The sequence below is a fragment of the Micrasema longulum genome, unplaced genomic scaffold, assembly GCF_059751315.1.
Source record: "Micrasema longulum isolate JH-2025_06_02 unplaced genomic scaffold, ASM5975131v1 h1tg000406l, whole genome shotgun sequence".
Lineage (NCBI taxonomy): Eukaryota > Metazoa > Arthropoda > Insecta > Trichoptera > Brachycentridae > Micrasema > Micrasema longulum.
The window spans coordinates 583766-609852 of record NW_028277606.1 but is presented as its reverse complement, the minus strand read 5'-3'; the positions used below and the strand labels follow the sequence as shown (position 1 = coordinate 609852).

General features: G+C 30.6%; 1 protein-coding gene across 1 annotated transcript in view; it reads left to right on the top strand.

Moving 5' to 3' along the window:
- Positions 1–26087, top strand: part of LOC148281809 (uncharacterized) — a 376481-nt gene that overhangs the window by 52939 nt on the left and 297455 nt on the right. The window lies entirely within an intron of this gene.

Genomic DNA, 26087 nt, shown 5'->3' with positions numbered 1-26087 from the left:
TCAAAAGTGATTTATTGCAGCGAAAATCTCCATTTTTGAATCATTCACAATGTAATCCCTGAATCTTGTAATGTCGTGAATTCCCTAACTGCGCACAAGAGTATTTCCCGACGTACGTGGTCTATAAATTAATTTCTTTACGGGTTTTATCGTGTCGCGAAATCATATGAGACAGAAGTTTTTATTGCGTTATTACTTCCGAGGGATAAAACCGCAATTTCCCGCTCGGGTCTTGATATTCCGCGCACAAGCCTTCCGCTTTACGTCGCGCATATTCCCTTTTTATGTTCTTGTTTACCGGTACTCCGTTCCTCCTCAGACCCTCAACTCCGCTGAATTACGCAGCGCATTACACTGCTCGTCTGACCTCACATAACTGCACCTAATCTTGTATAAAACTCCGCGAGAGGACGACCCTTGTTTATGTGAACCTACGCGTATTATTATGTATGAAGAGGATAAAAATTAAATTTCGGAGACAAACATGCATATTTAATCAATGTTTTATTAATTTACCAATAGTCATTTTTTTATTCGTTTATTTCTTAATAAATTTCTTAAAATGTACATGTTTTTTTAAAAATTCCAATCAGATCTACTTTTATTCATCTAGTAAATGTTATCACTGTAACACTCCAAAAAAAGAGACTAACTCTTGTGCTTGCAGAGTGACTTACACTGTTGTCGTTGTTTTTTTATAAGAGTTTATATAATTTTGAATATACGAGTATATTATAAAATACAAATAAAAACACAGGATATGTTTTTAAAAAACAAAAAGTAATAATAAATTCATACTAATTAACATTTAATGCAGTTTTTAAAAGTTTTCATTTTTTTTTTTCAGATTTACTTTAAATTTATTTATTGATATTTTAAGTTTAATTGTTTTTAGTACACTGGGGAGATTGTTATAATTTTTTTGAAGACAAAACTATTTTGACCATGACGTGTGGAATTTAGGAATTTCACAAAGTTTTTGTTACTACAGAAAATCAATAATTATTGCTTTTAATAATTACGCATAAAACATGAATTAAATAACAGATGAACCATATAACTGTTTTTTTTTCATTGAAGAATAACTTACAACATAAAATAAAGACAGAATTATGTCCAAATATTTTCCATAGCACACCTTCAAATTATTCGTCTGATAATATAACATAATTTTTAAGTTAAGGAAAGTTGATTGTTCTAAAAATTCACAGCGATTTAACATAGGTGTACAGAAAAATTATAAAATACAACTTTGTGTTGAATACGATTAAACTTATTCTAAACTTAATTAAAGACAAAGTTATATTATCACCTTGTTAGGATTACATATTTGAAATGCACACAGAAAGTTTTAGTAAGACTTTGCTAAATCTTTTTATATTTCAATTTCAATTCATTTTTTCATACATATACGTATTCATCGAGCCACTCTAAAGTCTTCTTTGCCCCAACGAGTTAGAAATAATTTTCAGTATTCGTGTATTACCAAAAACCCTAGCAATACGCAGGACGAATCCTAACATCTTTGACGAACTACAACAAACTGTTTTGATCTGATCATGAGATGTCAGGGAACTTAAAGTAATGCCCAATTATTTAACCTTCGAAGTCAGCATACGATTCTGGTGATTCATTCTATAGTCAAAAAAGGGGTTTCGTGAGCCCTGGTGAAAGACATAACTGCGCATTTTGAAATATTGAACAGTAATTTATTTCAAAACAATTGAGTACGAAGATGATTGCAAAAAAGTTTTTAAAAGTAACCCATTTGATTGGACTTCATGGAATAATAATAATTTTAATTTAAATTAGTACTTAGAAATTTCTATGCCAATTAATGTTTAATAAAAATAATATTGATATCTCTTCTCAATACAGAACATGAATTCAATCAAATTAATGTAACAGATAAGTTATGTTAAAAGATACGTAGTATTCCCTTTTCAATTCCGCTCATATTTGATGAAATCTTTTATTGACTTTGAAGGAGTATTTAAAGGGAAGTTTATTTTAATTGCCTGACAGCATTTCTAAAGTTTGGAATAATTTAGAGTACCTCAGAAATCGGCCATCAGGAATTCTCGTCCTATTCTTGAAGGGGTGGAGGCTCATTAACAAGCGATTCATTACGTGATTTTTCACTTAGACGAATAAAGATCTTCTTCCATTTTACTGTGGTTAAAAGGTTCTCTAAGTCCCTTAACTAACTCTCTCAGGAAAGCCCCTTAACGCAAATTTGCAAGCTTATAAAGAAAGTTTCGTCCTTCGGCAACTTTAGATGTGCTGTATATAACGTTGCCCGCGAAGGAAATTTAATGGTTAAGGACTAGGAAGAAAAATATGCTAAAGTTAGTTTGGCAAACTAATCGATTCCTAAAATTATTCACCGAACATAAAACAGTACGAATGTGTGTTTTTTGGCCATGTAACGTAATTATTTCTTTAATTATTATATATATACGGCCTAAGCCAATTACAACAGTTACACGAAGAAACATAAATGCAAGTAACTGAACAAAAAGAACATAAAACTATTTAGCAAAGATAAACAAGGGCAAAACAATAAAACTCGTAGTATACAATTGAAAATTGTAATATTATATTTTTTAAACGTTATGTGTACAACCTGTTCATTTATTTATTTCTTATTTTATTTAAAAACTTTAGATCTTATTTGAATAAGTACTTTTAATTTTTATTTTCTAATAATTTTAATTTTTTCTGTAGATATGAATTGAAATTTCCGATTTACTGTGTTTTATTTTTGATCTTATTTGGATTACATTTATGAGCACACACTATTTATATATGTGTTTATATATTTTTTCTGTATTTAAAATATATCCAAGTAAATGGCTATTTTTTACTTTTAATTGTATTATTTTACTCTATTTTATTACTTTTCAAAAAAACATTTCTTAAAACCATTTTTATCTGGTTTTGTTGAGTTTTTTTTTTCTTCTTAATAATATTTTTCATAGCATCAAAAACAAAATAATATATGCTTATTATTTTATACGTATACAGTATTATGTGTATACTCTTTTATTGGATTATTAATTAAAACTTATGTCTGAGCACCCGATGACAAACAATTATTGAATAGTTTATCGGGACAAAATATATTTTAATACTTTGTTTTCTTTATAATGTATTAATATTGTAATAATGTGTATATTTTATTGAATAAAGACTCGATGAAAAAAATTAAAAAAAAGTTTTTTGTTTCCGAAAAAATATCTATGCATAACGAAAAAAGCCGTTTATTTATATTATAACTGTTATCATTATTTTCGTCACTTTATTTCCTTTGTGAAATTGTATATTGCTCAAAATGAGAATGAAGGCACGTGTCTAAAAAACACTTAAAAAAATATTTCTATAAAAAACCAACATTTTACTGTTGATTTTTCTCACACTTAAATGGATCATTACTTCAGAAAAGTGGGGTTTTCATTTCTACAAAGAATTCAATACAGACACTTAAGTTTTATTAGAACATTAATCTGTAACAGCGAGATTTTAAAAGACCGCGAGTTCCGCGGTGGAAATGTCGAGAAAATATTAAATCAAATGAAACAGTCGGTACAGTATCAATGGCTCAAGTTCCGTACATTTCCGTGAAACTTGGCAAAGAAAGTAAGGCGCTCCATTTTAAGCCAAATATAAATCTCGTAAACGCCAAATTTGAACCAGAAGTTCTGCAATACGGCGGGCATATATCCGTACACGTTACAAATGGTGCTACAGAGTACAATTGAGTAATTTATAATCAATGAAGATGTTTTACGCCACCCGTTATCGTTGGCGTTTAAAAACATTTATTTAAATTTTATTTGTTATTCTCTCACTCCGATTCAAAAATAGCAAAATATCTAATTACAGACAATAATGCGAAACAAAAGAGAAAACATATCACGTAACGCACATATTACAAATATGCATGCGAGAAAAGGATGAACGCATTTCCGTGATTATTTTTGGTTTTTCGACAATTTGTAGTTTTAATTTAAATTTTATGCAACGGAAAAGGAAAACATTTAAGGGAATATGGGAGTCTAGGCATTTCCAGGGCTTATGACATGTCTGTAAAATGTTTTCCCTCTCTGTTGCAACAAATTTAAATATAAACAACTACCTCGGAAGAAAATCCAGCCAGTCTGCAAGCATTTGGACATACCCAAAACATTGTATTGTTAATTATAATGGAAATAGTTCCTCCACATACCCGTAACCGTTTTAAACACCATGGGTTATTGGTTCTATTGGTTTCACTCATGCAAAAAAAAAAGTTTTTTTTGTTAATAAATAAGTTATTCTTTCAAAATTTTCAATTTTACGCATAAAGACTTTAATTGAATTTAACTTAACTACTTTTATTGTCCCTTTCACTGAGAGTTTAACAAATACATGGAAGGCCTTTATCTGATATTGTTATTTATCCTTATGACCATACTGCAAACATGAATACCGGCAAAAACGGTCCGAATGTATGTTTTTTGGCCATGTAACGTAATTATAATATAAATACGAAATAAATTGACTGAATGTTACATTACACTTTTATATTATATTTTGTACAAGAAAATTTCCTTCGATTATTTTTGGAAAAACTGTTTCTGCATTAACTTTGCACAATTTAAGTAAGCATTGTGCATTTGTGGAAGTTTTTTGTGCAAAGAAACCTAATTTGGTTTCAATTGAAAATTGGGATATTATATATTTTTAACGGTATGTGTAGAACCTTTTCATTTATTTATTTCTTTTTCACTGAGAGTTTAACAAATACATGGAAGGCCTTTATCTGATATTGTTTTTCATCTTTATGACCATACTGCAAACATGAATACCGGCAAAAACGGTATTTGCCTCATCACAATAGCCCATTTTAGTAATTTGATAGCGTCAAATATGATTATTTTTATTATCATTTGCAAATTTGACGCCCTTTATTTAAGTTATTAAAAGATAAATCATGAATGTAGCACCGTTTATTTAATGGTAATTTACTCCATCAATTTAATCAAGTCACAGTGAAAGGATTGTTAGTAGGTACGTTCTACGTTTGACAATTTCAACACCAAGGGATACCAACACTGCTTCCCTTTGATGGGAAAGGACGGCAAAAATAGATAGCAATATAGATGATAGCAAATAGAAATAGAAAGCAAATGTGTTACTAAATACAATTCAACAAATATTTTATTAGACGGCAAAAAATATCTTTAGTCTAAGAAAAGAAAAGTTTAATCTCTCAACCATCTCATATGTGTCGGCACCATTTCTCACAAACATCGTTAAATACAACTTGAAAGTTAAACTAATTTAAACTATAAATACAAAACCAGTATCTTTTTAATTTTATGGCCACGCAATGTAATGAAAAATTTAAAAAATGAGGGTAGACGTTCCTTTTTGCATTTGTTATTTTAATCAATATTGAAATTGACTGTTTTCTGTTGATAGCATCAAACGATGGCGTCAAAACTACTAAATTTCAGCGTGGATGTTATGATGTTAACAGAATTAAGTTAACCCACAAAAAACATTACGTAAAGTTAAAAACGCAGATTAAAATTTTCACTGCAACACCAAACTTCCACTTCACGTCATAACCAAGCTTTGTAAAGCCTTCTCATCCTCGGAGTATATTAAGCCTTCGTCTGCAACCACAACTCCTGTTTTGAAGGATAGCTGCTGAATTAATTAAGTTACATTAATCAACTTTTGCGAGGGTTATCGAATCTGCGGCGAAGATCCGCAGAGGCGTAAACTGGTGGCCGAAGGAATATCGAGTATTAGAGGCAATTCTGCTGATGAATAGAAGCGTGTATTCCGGGCCAACTTTAAACCATTTAGAGGTTGGCCTTTACACCCTTACTTATATTTAATTCTAAGCATTCGGGCGAATATTTCATTTCATCCATTTACACAAGTTTGGCCATTAATCCAAATAATTTGTATGAAATTTATTATCCGCTTCCAAAGGCTCCACACACATCAAATCAATACATTTTTGGAAAATTCTTAAGAAGATAATATGTATTAAGAGAGCATATATCTTGTTTTTGGCTAGTTACCTACTTAAATAAATTGGTGTTGGCTCTTTTTAATCCACTTAAAATAACGGATAAAAGAAATGAAGAAATGCAGCTGTTTAAACGGGCAGAATTATAAATAGAACATTGTATGTTAAGTAATTACAATAACATGCCATAAGCCTTGCTAATGCCTAGACCATTTTTTTTATTTTTGTTGTAGGTGATTTGGTTCAGCCGGATGAATCTCACCCACGTGATAAAGGTTTCAGCTCTTTTACTTCACAAAAGTCAACAGATGGAAGAGTTGAGGAAATGTGGATGTTCAAACATGGGCAGAATAGTGAATGTTACACAATGTGTAAAGAACCCACTTAAACCAGCCAATGACAGGTCATAAGCCCTGTAAATGCCTAGACTTCCATATTCCCTTCTCAAAAACTTTTTCCCTCTCTTTTGAAATAAATTTAAATATGTTCGTATATATTTACATACTATTTATTACCTCCTAATTTCCAAAAATATACACCATCCTTATTATTATTTCCCTATCGGTACCCAGTGGTGCATAGGGAATTGCATCTGTACTCCAATCGCAACGAATCTAAATAATTTTGTAACATGAAAAGAAATGTGTTCAACCTTATTCTCAGGAATTAGTCCGGAGACAGCGAAATATTGCAGATTTAAACCACCTTTAAAACAAATATTTTACGTCCACTCTACAAAGAATGAAACCCGGTACCTCAAGAATGAAAGGCAAATAGGCAAACCATTAAGTGTCCTACAAGGCTGTTTTATTCCTACGCGATTTCTTTTTTTAGAAGATTTTTACCTGAGTGTAGCGTATCGAGTCGTAAACGCTCTTTTAGGAATCCTGTTCTATTTTACATGCAAAACTGTATTCTTCATCCGTCTGGATACAAAAACGTACAAAAAACCATTTTTACTTTTTTATATTAGTCCTGACAAATTATCGTTTCCTCAACATCAAATAAACATCTTAAATAATACAATAAATAAAATGTTCATGTAGAACTCGCGACAGAGAATATAATTCCGTTTGCTGTCAAGTGTCCTTATCATGAAGGAGGAATTTAATAAAAATGACAATTTATTCTGAAAATTATTGTAAGAAATATACAAGCGGCAAAAAATACAACGATAGTCAGTGACAGAAATGGTTGTATTTCTAAGAAAAAATATAAAATATTATATTCCCTCGACAACGCGACAGTCCCTCGGAACTTGGACAGATAATTTTTTTCATCACCCTCTATTATCCGCAAAGTTCACATATTAATCACGTTTTGTATACAAATAAATTAGCTTTACTAAATATTTAAGATGACTTAAATAAATTTTCTTTTATTTGAAAATTAAATTATGCGTGTTTTATTTATCATGACGTACGAAGCTAACGTTAAAAGCAAATTGAACAACCTACGCCTTCTGGAAAACCGGTAACAATACAGACATAGCAAAGATCCAAAAACAAAAAATTAAAATACTGAAACTTATACACAACTTACTTTAGCTAGGCCGAGACTATAAACGCCATCTTCAATTGTACAGATTGAGACGGTTTAAAATATAATGAATATTTACGTACGAAAATGTGTATATTTGTTTGAAAACTTAAGATATTTTCGTCAGTAATCTAACAAATGGAAAAATTGCATTGGAGACAAATTTAAAACCAACATGAAAAAAAACATGATGACTACACTAGCCAGACGAGACATAACATGGCAAGACCTTATAATATATCTTATTAAAAGAGTTTTTATTTTTAAAATAAATAAGAAAATACAAAAAAAAAATAGAAAATATGAAATCAGTATTAATAAATCCCCTTGAGGATTAAACCCAGTGATTTTCTAAACATTTACATTCGCAAAACTAGCGTTAGCTTGTTACAAATGACCAAATAAAATTGTAATTTATCTTCCAATTGATATAAGTATTTGTCTATAATTTATTTTTGTAAATGAAAGTTTAACTTTTAAGTTGTATCGACAAGACAAAGAGAATCTTCTACGAAACAATACAGCTGTGATGAGTTTTATAATAATTATTTCTGAAGTATTTTCGGCTGAAAATATGCAAATAAAGAACATTAATATTTATTGGGAGCGACAAAATAAATCAGTTCGATGATACAGATGAACCAACCTTTAATAATTCCCCTTTTACCTTCGGTGTATCGTGGTGGAGATGCTTCGGCTTAAAAATAAAAACATTTTTATTTCGGTTTGATATTTTCCAGAGTAAAAGCCAAAACACAGAAACGTGGAACTTTTAATGAACAAGTCACAAGCCCCCATTTTGTATTAAAATCGTGGACAAGGCTTTCAAATAGCCGTGTGCCAATGAATTTAATACGCACTGTAAAATTCTCATTTTGTAAAACGAACGAGAATGTGCGTCCGCGGAAACAATTTCATTCGCAATTACCTTTTTGGGCGAAGTGCCCTAATCCCAATTACCCGCCCGTCTAACGAAACATCTACCCGCGTAGGTACAAACTCACGCCTGCTGCACTTTGGCTTTGAACTAAATGGGTAAGTTTTAACGCTGTTTCATACGCGATCAGCCCAAAAGTCGGGTAAGAGTCGGAGATTTATGTAAATTTCTCCCGTTTATGTGAGTCCGCGCTATAATTGGATTGCAGATGCAGTGGCGGGGAGTCCACCCTCGAGATGGCGAGCGTTCGGACGCCATTTGCCGGAGTTGGGAACGAGAAAACTGCATCTCAATCAACGCATTAACATAATAGGGAAATATCAGGTTTTTAATTACATTTTTAAAGTAATAAAGGCCTATGAAATACTGTCCAGTAAAAAAATTTTTTTTCGTTGCCTATAAGTAGCATTAAAAATATTTTTTTAATTTGTAATTTTGAATTCCCGCAAAAACGGTCATTCTATTGCCCACGCCCTTAATACGTCAGTATTTATGTTTATTTGTTTCTGACCATACAAATTTGCTTAGAACATTGTTACGAATCTTGACGTCACAACTATCACGGCCAAACATGTCAGGTTTTACTTGTGACGTATTAAAAAAAAAAAAACTTTAATTTGTGTATGGAAACATTTCTCCCAGTATCCATATTGAATTTTAAAATACAACAAATTATTCTAATTCCATTTCATATATTTTTATTCCTAGATGATATTTCCCTATTCGCAAAAAAATACTCTAATTGTTATTTTTTGCTGGGCACTCAGACAATCTTGCATCGCAAATAAATATTTAGAATAATTGAACATCGATTTAGTTTCTACAACATTTATAGAAAGTTTAAGAGAATATGCGGTTAATGGGCGGTTTGATGAATAGGTATTTTAATATGGTTTTTTGTCGCTCTCGCAGATGCCTCCCCGAATGTTGTGCAAAAAAGACAACTGTACCTCAAATCGTGGTCTCGTATTTCCGTTTTCCACCCTCCAAAATTAAACCGATTTTAATTTATTTTTAAAAAGAGTATCAGAAACAGTAATGTTTGTTTACCGCGCGTCCGAAAATGGCAAATATAACAAAGTGCTTAAATTATATTAACAAAAATACTTATATAGTTTTATTCCACTTTTATTTATAAATTATTACCAGTGACCGGGTTTCATCGTGACTGACATTGTCAGACTGGTGTTTATACGTATTTCTTTTATTATTAATAAAATGCAGTTCCACCAAAAAATGTCAGTAGAAAAACTCAATATATTAAAAAGCACTTTAAAGCATATTTGGATGGTCCTAGCTCCTATATAAGACAATCTAGCAAAAAACTGATCGACAGAGACACGCCAATGATGAATGTTGTCAGCCCGTGGTGTAGGGTCAGCACATTTCCCTGCCATGCAAGAGGTCTCATGTTCGATTCCCGCCATGGTTGACCTTAAAAAAAAATCAAAGGGTATTTCAACGCTAGAATATTTCATAGTCTCTCGACTGGCATCTGAAACGTAAGACTGATAGATAATCTTACCTTCATAAAACGAAAAATACATAATCAAGATAAGATTATAGGTGTATTAATACAGTACCCTATGCGCCATTAGGGGCGGAAAGGGAATGATGATGATGAATAATTATCAATCGAGCCATAAGTGGAATAATAATCCAGGAAGTGAGTTTTTACTTCCTAATTTATTAAAATTATAATAAAAATGGTATAAATCTAGTAGTTAAAAAACATGACCTTAATTTTAAATTGAAATGTCGTTTTGCAGCATTTGATTGACTAGAATTCTCTGTTTCAATTTCTCACAAATTATTGTGACCTCAGCGAAATTCAACTCATAATAGAAGCCAGTATTCTACTAAACGATGATGAACTTCAAATGAGACTAAACATACAAAAGAGATGGAAGAATAATTTTTGGTGTGTTTTTAACTTCCGCAATGCAATTTATTTTATTACGTTATTACACTTGAAATGAATAAACAAAACCGTATTCTTCGTAGAAGACGCCATTTTATCACGATTGTTTTTGTAATGAAATCGTAAATCACGAATGTAACGAGTGTGTCAGTCTCGCTCTTGTCAAATGCTGATATTCCAGTGAGGGGAAATCACAAAACAGAGAACCCTGTGTATGTCTGGCTTGTTTCGCGTAGCAGCTCATTTCTTTGACGGTTGCCAATTCAGCGAAATTTCGTTATTTGTTACATGTCACACAATTATTACTGTGATATAATTGACGAAATGGAGCAGGTTCAAATTCCACTTGGTTTTGTTAAGACGAAATTGTTCTGAAATTCATAAATTGATTTGTCACTAGAAATTAATTTATCAGATATATTCATGAGTTTCATTTTAGATTTAGATTTATTAATTTTTTAGAGATTCAGTTTTACATCAAATATAAGTTACAAGAAATAATAAATACACACAATTACAAAATCAATGATACAATTCCACTGATAAAAACTATGACTCATATAGAAAGAGATTTAACTGTTTATTTTAATTCCAGTTATATATTTATAACATTGAAAACATTTCAGAAAATTCAACCAACATATCCTCAACACATTCTAAAATATACAAAACAGATTATATACAAAAGGGTTCTTAATAAAAAATCCTTTGAACATTTAGGTTATCCTTTATTTATATCTTGCTATTTCCGTAGTTTGAAAATACGTCAATTATTCGGTAAACTGTAAAACATTTAAGTAAAATACAAAAAAAAAATACTATCGACATTCAACAGAAACGTGGAAACTTTTAGGTCAAATCTTTTTGCAGCACTTAAAATGTTGTTGTTAAAAGTTGTTTTTTTATATAAGTCAATTGAAAAAAATCCAATCATTTTATAGAAAAAATGAACAGATTATCATACAATTGGCTACAGAGGAGTATTTTAAATTAACGGTTTATCATTGTTGCAACCTGCAATTTACAGTCACAAAGGTTATAAACGTTTAGTTAAAATTGATTTTAAAAGGGATGGCCCTTAAAAACACTTTAAAAAGCAGTATCTTTTAATTATTTTACGTAGTAAGAATTTAAAAGATTGAATTTGGTACAAAGAAAGCTTTTATTAAGAATTTTATAACCAAAAGATAGCATCCGTTTCATTTTCTTTTACCGTATACTGTTGTATTATATTCGCTGCGCGCATATCAAAATTATTTATTTTATTCGTTGTAATATTACCTTTTAAAATTCATTTTTTATTTATTCATTTTATTTTGTGAATATAAACGGCAAATCTGCCTTGTACAAAAATTTACTACTACCACATTTGGCGTAATATTTTTTTTTAAAACATGAATTTCCTTTTACCCAAGATTTATAAAAGAAAATTAAAACTAAAAATTATACAAGATCTATAAAAAAAAATTAACCTGAAAGTTATCCAACATATTCAGTAGAAAGTTTAAACAATTCAACAATAAATGTAAAAAACAAATGAAATAATAAAATATTTTTAAGTAATATAACAAGAAAATTATAAGTACTGTTTCATACAGCTGGGCAAAGTGAACAAAAAGTTGTATATATTATGAAATGCATAAATATAACAACCATTCATCATCTTTGAAAATTTTCAAAAGGTTTGTTCCATAGATAACACACATAGTAAGTGGCGGTCATTTGTAATTGAATTTGACATCATTTTAAAGTAATAATTCCACTTATCATTATCACATTATAATTATCAGTAAATTTCTATAGTTGTTAATGACAACTAACTGTAGGTGAAATTAATACTTGCAATTACGTTACAATTATTGTAATCATTATTCGCGCTACCTACTGGAAGATTGATATTTGCCGATTCACAGTTCGCTCGTTCACGAGTTTATATGTTTTTCAAATTGCGTTTATAATATTCTATGAACTCCAATACAAAATGACACACACTCATCTTATACTGGAGTCTCCCACCTCATTGTTTACTTATTATCGCGAGAAGCTGGCCGGAATGAGGGTTTGAACGGGGCGCTTTCGCTAGAATAGTCGCGCTCCGTGACATTTATTGAGTTGATGTTTTTTTCTGTATAACTCTGTATTAAAATTTTAACATTTTAATCAAACACTGGTTTTACTTCACCAATTTTAAGCAAAAATATTTAAAATAGTTTTGCTTTATTCTATTTTATTTTTAAAGAATATTAAAACGGCGAATGGTTTTAATATTAAGATTACCTAACTATGTTTATGAGGAGCAAACAATCAAAAAGCGATTGGTCAAAAATTAGAAAAAAACGGTTAATAGTTCATATCTAAATGTATGAGAAATAACCACAATCATCATTTAAAACGCATTTTATTAATGCAAAAAAAGTTTTACATTTAAAAAGTGTTGTTAAAAAAGTTTTTTTTGGTTTTTTAAACTATATTTCTGTTACCAATCACATTTCGAATATTCAATCAGGCAGTTCTTTCTCTTTATATACATGTAAAAAAAATTCTAAAATATTTTTTATATTTTATCATGAAAAATAAAATTACTGTATTTTATAAATTTTAAATCTTGAAAAATTACATGGGTGTAACATTTATATATATATGTACATTTATATACATAATATATATATTACACTCTTGTAATTTTTCATGTGTTTTTTATTGAAATCTAAAGTCGAATTCAAGTAGTTGTAATAAATATATATGCACTGAATGCTTGACGAAAAACGATTGCAAACTTATATATAAAATATATATTATATATATGTATATATATATATATATATATATATATATATATATATATATATATATATATATATATATATATATATTATTATTGAAAATCGGGTTGTGGTCCCGTGGTAGAATTGTGGACTCACGGACCAAAGATCGCAGGTTCAAATCACACTCTACAACCACTCGATTTCCATTTTTCTAGCACAAGTTATAAATGACGTAAGATATAAATAAACGACTTTCAGGAAATGGACTGAAATTTTTAATATTTGAGTAAATATTAAAAAAAATGGTATTTCTGTTTAAAAAAAAAAAAAAAAAATTAATTAAAATACGTAAGAGTTGAAATTGGGTTCAATGCTATACTTAATAACTCAACAAATTTCTAGTGAGGCAATTTTTTTTTTTTATTAAATCAAACAAATTTTTTTTTTGTTCTCCCAGGAGTTACAACAAACTCATTTTGAGACAGAAAAATATTTACATATAGGTATGTTAACAATAATAATATAGCAATAAATAGTAATAGTAATCTAAAATACGTCCCCTTATTTTTATAGTTTTTGTAACCCTTATCCACTTTCATTTAACTCTCTGCGTGTCAGATAAAAAACCATATTAAAATCTAGCGTATATTAGTTTAGTAATGCCAGGGATGATAAAACAAAATAATATAATCAATAGTATTATAACAACGGAGGCATTACGTACATGGTACGCGCTACATTTTAGAACTTCGCCTCTCATTACATAATCTTTACACAATCAATTTAACCATCCGCTTCTACTGGAAAAAAATCTTTTGGTTTGTATAAATCATATTCTTTTGTTAGGTCTGTAGATTGAGGTAGAAATACCTACCTCCGTACAGCTGGCAGCCCCGGACAAGCTCACAATTCAGTTAAGCTTAAAACTGTTGAAATGTAGTCATAATTGGCATAAGCATATTTTGTGAAGTCAACATAAATTACAGTATGCGCAGAAAACAATTTTGATACGAAATGGATTTATTGTAGTACTTCATTTCGGCTTCATTTCATTGATCATATTTGCTTTTTATTTCATTTTAAAATATCACTTAAACTTTAAACTTCACTGTTAAATAAAAAAAATGTAAATAGGGGCTAGATTTCTTACTGTCCATGAGATCTGTAGCTGCACGTGCTGTTATCTAGCTCCTATATATCATAATTGGAGACGAGGAACTAGAATCCCAACCGTCAATGCGCTCTGTAGCTGCAAGACGTGCTGGGATATTTATTTATTATACAGCGCCTTTGAGATGATTTTCACAAAAATGGCGCTATATAAATTATCCAAACATATATATGTAATCAGTTAAATTCCAGTCAGTGAAAACTTCACTTCTCTCTTTTCCTCAATCCAATGAATTGCATATAATAATGAATTTCTTCTTCCAGCACAAAGATACCAAGGATTTCTCTGGCAGCTTTTCTCGGTAACGGCCAATTTTTCTTTGTATGCGAATATGGCCAGGGAGACGAAAGTCCTCAGATGCTTTTGCTGTTTGTAGTGGGCAAGTACTGCAATTTTGCAAGTATTGCAGAGATGTGTGAACACGAATGAAGCAAGTGAATCGAAAAAAGCAGTAAAAATTCGAACAATTTTGGCTGCTTTATTTACTAAACATTACAAACATACTTGCAGCATCTTTTAATCGTTCATATTTTCAAAACTATATAAATGTTTAAAAATTTAAATATTTTTCTTTAAATCAAGTTTTGTATTTTATCATTTACGATACCTTATCTATACACAATGGTGCATAAGGCACTGAATTTGTAAACTTAATACAGCGTATCTAGATCATTTGTTGCAGAAAGGTGAGGTCATCAGTGATCAGTCTTACTCTTCAAGTGTGGGTCCAGAGACAATGAAAAAAAAAATCTCACCGGTAATCGAACCCAAAACCTTCTGTGCGTGAGTCAAGCGTCTTGACCACTACACCACGAAAGACGTTTAAATTGCTTACTCAAAAGAAATATAGCATTTGATTAGCAAGTTTTTAAGCTGAAGTTACTAACTGATTTTATTCACAATTTATTCAGCTTTTTACGTGTTAAGCAAATATTTTACGAATATATATAAATTTAAATTTTCATTGTAATTTTGTTTCATTTTGTTTATGAATAAGTAAATAAAAGATTATCATTTTGAGGATTTTATGAAGTGTCCGGGGCTAGGTGTCTTCCCCCTGCTTCTGTTCCAGGTCGGCCTTGTTCAGCAGTGATTTATCACCGGGTAAAACCGCCAGCCATGTAGTACCGCTCGTTGGACCCGTTCCAAAACCGGCCTAGTCCTTTCCGATGAGTTCTGCATAAGCTGTATTGGTGATGTTCAATATTGTTACTGTATCGAGGGTGCAATAGATAATTACACCCCGTCCCCAATGTTAAACACAAACATTTAAAAATATTGTATTCCGGTCCGGAAAATTGAAAACTGATTTAGAGGTATTTTTATACTAAATGCGGAAAAATGTCCATATGCCGCCATTTGGATAGCTTTTCAAGCTGCATGCAGAGGATAAATCTTTTTTACTGTCTTCATGCCAAAATTTTAATGGAAAGTTAAGTGGAACGAACAAATCATAATCCATACTAATTATTATAAATTCAAAAGTGTGTTTGTTTGTTTGTTTGTTTGTTTGTTTGTGTTTCCTTTACGTTTCAATGGATTGACAGTTTGACATATTTGTTTGAAAACAGATAGCCGGAAAGGTGAAAAGTAAAATAAGATACTTATTTTCTCAAATAAAAAAAATGCAATGAAAAAAAAATATGAATAAACAAAGAGCATCGTTACTTGAAAATAAGTAGGCGATAAGAATGTCAAATATAATTAATTTAAAATGAATCGTTTAAACTTCTTAAATTATTTATTTATTTATTTATTTATTCCTTCAAAATTACACTAGTTTAAATATTAATAAAATCATTAAGGCTTTTTAGGCTATGCCCGTGTCAAGCCATAATAATTAGCAATAAAAATACAAAGTAAAATTAATTAGATTAAATTATGGTGACATGTGATACAATAGAAAAACAATCTAGAAAAGTATAAGTAATAAATTATAAAATTCTAAAGAATGTTTTGTAATTCAACCATAAACAAGTACCTAGGTACCTAGTAAATATTACTTGCTTTATCTATGGTAAGTTTGGTTTACTCTTCGTTTTAGTTTTGTATTAAGATTTTAGATTTGTAAACAGAATTACGATTGTACCTAGCCATAGACTAACGGGTCGTTGTATTTTTTCATGGCAATAATTGGAGGACTGGCTATCGATACAAGATACTTTCTTTCCGGAAAAAATATATCGTTTCATCGGGGAAATTCATATTGCCTAACGACAAAACTAATTTCTCCCTAATACCACGTGAGTGAAGCCACAGGTAAAAGCTTGTATTTTATGTATCTGTATTTATGTATTTGTATTTGCGTATACGTATTTACATTCGCTAACAAATAAAATTAGCAAAACTATACACAAAGACAGTCATACAATTGTTTTTCTTTTAAATACAATAAATGAATTTATTTATCTGGTTAAAATACGAGCTTTTGTACAAATACTGTTTGGTTTTATGATTTTAATTTGTATTTTATTGAATTTATTAAGGTAAATTTTTTAATATCCTTAATATATTACAACAAATATGAATAACATTTTATACTGGGAATATGTAAGTCAGGGGCTTATGACCAGTCATTGGCTGATTAATGTGGCCACTTTACACGCTGTGTGACATTCACCAATTTGTTTATGTTTGAACATCTTGATTTTTATGAAGTTATGGAGCTGGATTTTAAATGCGGATGACACTCTGACCGAATTTAAGCTTTCGAAGCTTTCAGTTATTTAAATTCCCAAAAATCAACTGATGAAATTGAAGGAATACAGATGTTTAGACATAGACAGAATGATTAATGTTACACATTGTGTAAAATGACCACTTACATCAGTCAATGACAGATCAAAAGCCCTGTAAATGCCTAGACTAAAATATTCCTGTTTTTCATAATCTTCATCACTGATGTAATATATTAATATTAATACCTCTCAAATAGATTAAATCCTGTTTTGGTCTCAAAATATTGCTTACCCATTTAAATTCACATTCTGTATATATTTATAACTCTTATTTTAAATGGATTTGGCAAAATAATTTACATTTTATTAAATTTTTATATTTACCCTTAATTACACTTTTATTAGTATCTTTGTCTTTTTTAATATACTATAATTTAATTCTATATAATATTCCAATTTGTTAATAATTTAATACAACAAATAAGTATACTATAGTGGTTAATCATAGAACCAAATAAAATAAATAATAAGAAAAATATTTAAAAATCCATTTAATTTCACAAAATAAAAAGATTTGTAAAGATGATAAAAAGATAAATATAATTAATCTCAAAACTGGTAGACATAGAAAAGTCGGTAAGTGGTCATATACAAATATTTAATAACATTAAATAAAATGTTTGACCACAAAGTTAATGCTTTAAAATTAATAATATAATTTTATGTTTGTAGTTATTAACACAAATCTTTTTATTTTGTGAAATAAAATAAATTTTTTAATATTTTTCTTAAAAATATTAAAAACATTTAATGAAATTTTATGCCGAGTATGCTTTTTAAGAATTATGGTATTTTTTCTCTGTATTTTCGGACTGAAAAAGTAACATAAAGAATAACGCTTTATAAAATCTTAAATCTATTTGTATTTCTATTATTGGTTTAAAGTGGCTTCAAATTTCATTTTTTTAAGCACAATTTGTGTACCTATCCCAGATTTTTAGGGCACAAAAAGTTGTCTGAAGGAAGAGAAGAGGCGTGCGGGCGACGGTGAAGGGTGGTAGGTAGGGGTGGGCAGAGATAAGTAGAGGGGTGCTTAGTACGTGCCCTGTAAAATAAACGTACCTACCTTAAACAGCCCAGGGCCTTACTCATATTGCTCAAATGCTATCAAAATATTCTGGTTTTCTTACTCGAGTGTAAAAAATTGTTCCCGTGTCTGAAAAATATTTGTAAAAACCTGCGAATTTCCACGGCAAAAGCTTTGCGTGAAAATTGATATTATTATAATAACGAAGTGTACGTTTCCGTTTGGAATTTTTCTTTGATTTCGGTCAATTTTTGAAAAGAAATTTGATTTCGCTGATTTCTCGTTTATTTGGGATATCAGTCTGGTTTCTACGATATGTGCAATGTATTTCTTGAGAGTAAGACTTGTTAGTAACGGAGTGTAAAAAAGTAGAAATGATAATTTGTTTGTTTAAACATACATTCGCTTTTAGAATGCTTTTTCTCACTAACCTTAAACTACAATCAATCTAAATCAATCAATCAATCTAAGTATGTTCCATACTTTACATTGCGTTGAGAGAATGCACCGCTATTATTTAAGGTTTAAATGATTAAATATATACGACAAAGTATAATTATTTGCACTAGAAGTCTTTCTTTTTTTGTTTAAATTTTTTTTCCTATTTGAAAGAAAAAAATATGACAACGAAAATAACATTTATATCGAAAAATAAACATTTGACACTCTGGAACGGTGAAATGGTTTATGCACAAATAAGTGATTTATAAAAAAATGTGCATTTATATCCTTCTTTGCAATTGTTTAAATAATTTTGCACACAGCGTCGTAAGGCTCCAATATTCAACTAATTTTTTTTTCAACTTTTGTAGCTTTATGTCATGTATATTGTTCTCAATGTTAGTTTTTAAACCTGGAATCAATGTTGGCATGTCCGCATACACCAACGACTTCAAATATATCTACAAAAAATGTCTAGAGGCGTCAAATCTTACGTTTTTGGTATCCATTTCTCTATATAACATTGTCACCGAACTCTTTCTTATGCATGTTTATATTTTATGCGTGCAATATGGCACATGAAACCATTTTGTCGAAACAACATGTCTTACTGACCATTTTCACGCACAACTAAAAATCGTTTAACATTGCTCTGCGTCATTTCGTTGACTCATTTTCAAAAAGGGGGGGGGCGGAAAGAAGGAGATTATTATAATTTATTTGGGACTTTTACAGCTATTACAGAACAATAAATATACAATACTTGAGCCAATTTTTAGAATCGACTGTGAATTAATTAAATTATTTACTTGTTTACATACATAAAGTTATTGTACATTATTTGAGACAAAAAATCCAAACTCCGTGAGACTAAAAGACCTGTGTTGAGATAGGACGAGCAATTATATGACACAGGCATATGAGTATATCACCACAAATATAGGATTAGAAAAATCAAAAATAATTATTTAAAATATTTTAAAAAAACATATATATGGCACATCAACATGGTAAACAGTAAACTCAAACATTTGGAAAATCATCTTAATACGAATACATAATATTAAAAAAAAGAGTTTACATAACCGTGTGTGTGTGACATTTATGTTCATGTGCATATGTGAATGTGTGTGAAGACTATGACATAATTAATGTATGGAAACACAGATGGGATTAAATTTTGGAATAAAACAAACGGTAGGTTACATTTAATATACCACTGCTGTATTAACATTACATAGTTGAAAAACTTAGCAATATATTTATTTAATTTAAAACAAATAGTATGATTAAGCACAATTCAATATTAATTATATTTTAATGCAAAAGTAAGTGTGGTTTTTCATTCTCAGTACAACCCATGGTCTCAATCTCCGGAGCAAGACTGTAGCAACAGACGCCTAATGGCGACCGCTACCCGCATTAATCAGGCTGTACCTTACCTAAGTTGTCTTAGAAAATGGCGTAAAAAACTGCTACAGACTCTCCCCTTATCTTCACGTCCTCAGCTTATTTACCGGTAAATGTCACACCACTTTACGGTAAACTCGAATATTATCTCCACACAAAGCCGTTTTTATTTATTGTTATTATTCTATAAACGGTATTTTCTCACTCGGGGCGCGAGAGATTTTCATTAGCTATTCCAGGCCTCTAAAAATATTTTGATGTTTTTGAAAATTCTAAACCGCCTAGACACACAACTCATTTTACTTTTTTCATTCAGACAATAAGATAAAAAATATGATGGATGATCTTGTACCATAGAACTAAACATGTGTATTTTTAAGAGAAATATACATGTAACATAAATTTGTGTAATATTTTTAGAAAGCGTGTATCTAGGTATCTTAGTGTTTTTATTTATTAAAAACTATTAACAGAAATGAGAAAGCACAATAGTTTTTTTAATATTTTAAAAAGAAGAGGAAATAGGCTAGCGTGCACGCACGAGTGAGGTATTTAATACGTTGCACAAAAATACGTTTTTCGTAGGTAGTTGTATGAATAATATAATAGAATACCTCAAGCAACTCGTCGTCACGTCGGAGCTGTTCCAAAATTTGTCTTGGACTAAATTTTAATGACTAATTTTGTGTTCAACAGAAAATAATTATTTAAAATCACGCCTTGCAAAATCAATGAAAATTAAGAATGTTTAAATACGGGTAGGACAAATACAGATTTTTTTTAAATTGGCTTTATGAGTTTCTTTATATTATTTAAGCTTTAGTTTTGGAAGGAATAAAATTATGTTAAAGTTCTTAAAATTGTGTCTACAGCTAAGACATTTTTTAGCATATTTACGTATGATTATCCCATATGATTAGCCCATATTTACGTATGATTATCTAAGTTCACATATTACACATATAAATGATAGTTTGTTATGGAAATATATTAGAAATACATTTTAATCCTGTACTATGCCAGTAGTTACGCCCACAGTATACCTTTTTTTACTATTTCGTACCTTTAGAGCATTAACTTAAATGAATAATAATAATCACAATTTATTTACAAAAATAACAAAAACTTTATTTACTACATAAACAGTTGGGTTAAAGATTTCTCTGGATCATGTAATGATAGTAAATATTTTGTAACCAAACACTTACCGACTTTTCCACGTCTACCGATTTCGAGACGTATCTGTTTCTTCGTTAGAGCATTAATTTCACTAACATGCAAATCTCACTATTTACCCTTACAATAGCAGTTGAACAAATATATAAAACCAAACTGCTGATAGGACACATACTGTTGGACAGTACATCTTGTTGGAATCTTTCCACGGAATTGAGCATTTTCATATAACTATTTTTTTATCATGCTAGCATGTTCTCCAAAAATATCAATATATTTATTGGGAAATCAAACAAATTAAGACATTACAGTTTTACAAAAATCAAGCCAAACAAACGGTTCCTAAAATAAAATCAAATAAACGATTCCTATAATAATAATAATATAATTAATTCAAATAAGAAAAATATGCGCGTTATAAAAACGGGGATATACACGTGTGTGAGTGTGTGTGAGGGTAAGTGTGTGAGGGTGGGTGGGTGTGTGTTCTAAAGAAAGAAGAGAATAGGATATTTATTTTGTAGAATTATTTGTCAACGACTTATTTTTACTATCATTTAAACGTAGATATAAAAAAAGCAGCCAGTCTACAATTTTGAAAAAAATAGATATTTATATTATCATGTGCAGTAAGGTCAATTCTACGTTCTGTTAAAAATAGCCAGACCGCTTTCATACAAAAAACTGTATTAATCACCTTCTGAAAATGGTGTCGGTTACAAAAACGACATTTTTCAATTTGCTAAAAACACCCACAGCATAAGAAAAATTTTACGGTTCTTCAAAAATCATTGAAAGTGGTAAAATACAAAATAATATTCTTGTTTTTTCATATGAAAAAACGAATGTTTTCATTATTTATCATTTGTTAAAGTCAAAAACATTCTAACTGTTGTGTAGACTAGATTATTCAGTCTTTTCACAAAAGTGCTATTATCTCAGTTTCACTTTTCTATGGCTGGCTGCTTTCTGCATAACTACGTTCATTTGGAAGTCTAATTACTTCATTTTTTGCTTGAAAATCCATGAAAATTTTCTTTCTAAAATCTCCGCTAAATTTCAATTTCATAAATACTTTATTACAATATGTTTTAGTTTTGGAAAATTAAAATCTAATATAGTTTACACAAAACAGTCTGTAATTACAAATTCAGCCTAAAAACCGTAGTTCGCCGGGGCTTTAATAAACTTAAGAGAAGCACAAACTGGAATGATTACATGTTTAAATTTAATGAGCACCCTGCCCTTTAGGCCCCACTCCCTCCTTCACACCACTTCTCACCAGGCACAAACCACACAAACGTCAGTCATTAAAGGAAAAAGGACACAATACAAACGTTAATAACCGTTTAAAGGAAAGCACGCGGAAAATTCTGTTTTGCGTCAAAACGAAAACAGTATTTAGTTTCCTGTCATTAATGCTATAAACACTTTCTCTACTTCGTTATTTTGTTTATGAAAAATTAAAGTAGAAAAAACGTCAACATTTTATTTCAGTCGAATGTTTTGAACTTATAAATGTTTTTTTTTTGTTTGTTTTAACAAAAAACATTTAATTTATTTATTTATGTAAATTTAATTTTTCTACTCGTCTATTGGCTGTTTGTTGATAGGGCAGAATCTAGCCACATTATTTTCGTTTTTGAAACCGACAGCTATGTCAGAATTGAATTTGACTTCAAAATTGACTTATTTCTCTCTCATATTCGAAATAGGCATTTAAGAAAACAGCTGACTACCTCAGAACGGTTAAAAAGATAATGTAATTAAAACAAAAACTGCTCGGCAGAATAAAATTTTTGTCACTTTTAATGAGTAGATACGTGTAGCTTGAGGTGTTTGACCCGTTGCGCGTTGGTACAAACTGATTTGAAAACTTAAAGGTGAGGGGTCAGTAGTGCATCTTCGTAATCACTCGGGATAATGTATCTTCAACTTTGACGTCATAATGAAGACATGTTACTTTAGTGCGTTGATATGTGTACCGTAGCGTACGCTTCCTCTTCTTACGTATCGATGTACCTACCTAAACTGGAAAGTGAGGGGTCGGTAATGTATCTTCGTAATCTCTCCGGAGAATTTATCTTAAAAGGATATGGTGAAAGTATGACGTCCTTAGCTTTCCGTTGTAATCATGGCCCTGGTAGTTCTGTTCTGGACAGAGAAAAGATAATCAGTCACTGAAGACCCCAGCGTAGATTTTATTAAGTTACTCCATCGGGGTAAAGACCTCTGGATCTTCTTTCCTTCACTCTGTCCATCACAACTTGCTTTTCAAGGCTGTTTAATTCTCTCCTGGCGATGTGTTCAAAATATGTTGGGATTTACCAGTAACAATCGATCACCAATCCTTAAGTCATTCAGCGTGGACTCATTAGGACGTATCGCCGTCCACGGAATCGTGAGCTTTCTTCTCTAGCACCACATTTTAAAGACATTTTGATCATTTTGAAGACATTCCGATCATTTTGAAGGCATTGAAGTCAGACTTTCTGAGATTCTTAATGCCTTTCATAAACGCTTTTCAAAAAACTTTTTAAAATTGACATTAATAAACTGGAAACTGTACTAATTTACAGGTTTTCACAAAACATTTTTTTATTTAAATATAAGAGAAACATACGGCTTAAGACAAAAAAAAGTAAAATGTTATCTATACGTACCAAAACTACACTCAATCAAATGAATTCACTAAGAATTAAGGGTCGTTAACATCGAAACGGGGAGGGTCCGATGTCTTGCAGGGTACCCGCTGGCCCAGCGCGGGTTTAAACTGCGCAACTCGGTTATAAGCTTAAACTATACCCTGTCTGTGAGTCGAGGTCCTGTAAAATATCGTCATGTCCATATCCATGAACAATTTTGACCGCAGAGGACAGAACGCTGGGATAATACGAAAATTCACACGTGAGCGCTACGAAAACGAATTCACGACGACGTTTATTACGAACAAGTTCACGAAAAGTGCTTTTTATTTGATATCAAGATGTATTGGAATTATTAAAGAACGAACTAAATATTAATTTTTTTTTTTTCTGTATCCATTTTCGGCAGAAAAAATGTGGGGGCTGACATGTTCACGTCGAGCAAATCGCTATCGTCACAAGGTCCTATCCATGCGTGTCCACACAAGAACAGTTCGGCCATAAACGCTTTTATTTTTAAGAATGCACACAAAAAAAACATTCATTTTCCGCACCTAATGATGCATAGAGCACTGCATCGGTATGACAACCATGGCGTATCTTGATTTTTTTGTTACATGAAGGTAAGATGATCAGTTTTACGCTTCAGGTGTCAGTCCAAGGCCTCTAAATCATCATCATCATTCCCTTTCCGCACCTAATGGTGCGTGAGCACTTCATTGGTACGTCAATCGCAGCGTATCTTGATCTTTTTTTTAAAACATAAAGGTCAGATGGTCAGTCCTTCACTTCAGGCACCAGTCCAGGGACAATAAAATATTTTAGTGTGAAAATACCCTTTTGAAAAATATTTCACTCAACTGTTTTTTCACGAATTGAACCCGAGATCTCTTGCGTAGTAGCCAAACACGCTGACCACTACACCACGAAACCGACAAAGAATACAAATTTAATGAAAAAAAAATCTTCCTAATGAACTATAAACTATTAAAACTAATATATCACAAAATAAATTCAAAGTAATTTTTTCGAACCTGAGTATAAACAGCATTCTATTTTAATAATTATTACTGTTTTATTATTTTCTGCTTTTCTCTGTTTTGTTTAAATATTTTTTCTCGTGTATATTCGAAATTGTGTTACTTCAAATTTCAAAATAATTATAACAGTGTAAGAGCTAATCTCTTTTTTTTTATTAAAAGAATATTTTATATGAAGAAATATATTTTATATTAAGAAACAGTATGTAGGTATTAATTTTTCGCGAAAACGTTTTTTTTCTCTAATGGTTTCACATGTGCCAGCGCTTGTGAACGACTAAACCCTTCTTGAGTATAGGAGGCGTCCATCAAGGGAAGATATTCACGCATTTTCATTGAAGTTTCACCCACATGTTAGTTATAAATTCTCTATAAACGACATCATTTGTTCCGCGGCGCCTGGCAAGAGCGCGCCGAGGGCGCAGCGCCGCATACTAGCGCGAAGCCACAGTGGTTCGTTTTTTGAACGATGACGTCGCGTCGTGGAGGTATTCCCAGTTTATTAGCCTGGCAAAGTCATTTTACATTTATTTTTTTACTTTTTGTATTTATTTTTTGATTACTTTTAAAAGGGGTTGACTGGTGGGTGAATCCTCAAATATAAATATTATTTGTGAATAAAATGTCGCACTACGATTAAGGTTGTATTTTAAGTTCACTCAGAATGCTTTTGCAAAATTATCCACAAATTATCAACATTAAAAGATGTGGAAATGGGTGGCAAAACCATTGAATAGCTAACAAGTTATGTATTCCAACGACCTCAAATGGTAAAAATAAAATATACATATAGTCAAATGGAGACTTGCAATTTTGGGATACCTCAGGGTACGGTGATAGGTCCACTTCTATTTGTTATCTATGTCAATGACATATTTTGTCAAAATTTAAATTCCTAAATAATATCGTATGCCGATGATACGGTTGTTTTAGTTGAAGGAGTTAACTGGAACTCAGTAAATTAAGTAGCTTAGAACGTTATAAAGAAATTGAAATTATTGTTCGAACAAAAATATTTTTTCTTTAAATACGGAAAAGACAATAATTATCTCATTTTTTATTAACAAAACAAAATAAGATTCAATAGTCAAGTAATTATTCACCAAAGCAATCGCAACAAAAAGCAATCCGATCTAACATGTTCAGTTCTTGATACAACAGATAAAATTACATATTTTGATGTATACATAGACCAAAACTTAAAATAGAAAGACCATATTAGTGAACTAGTTAAACGTATTAGAAAATG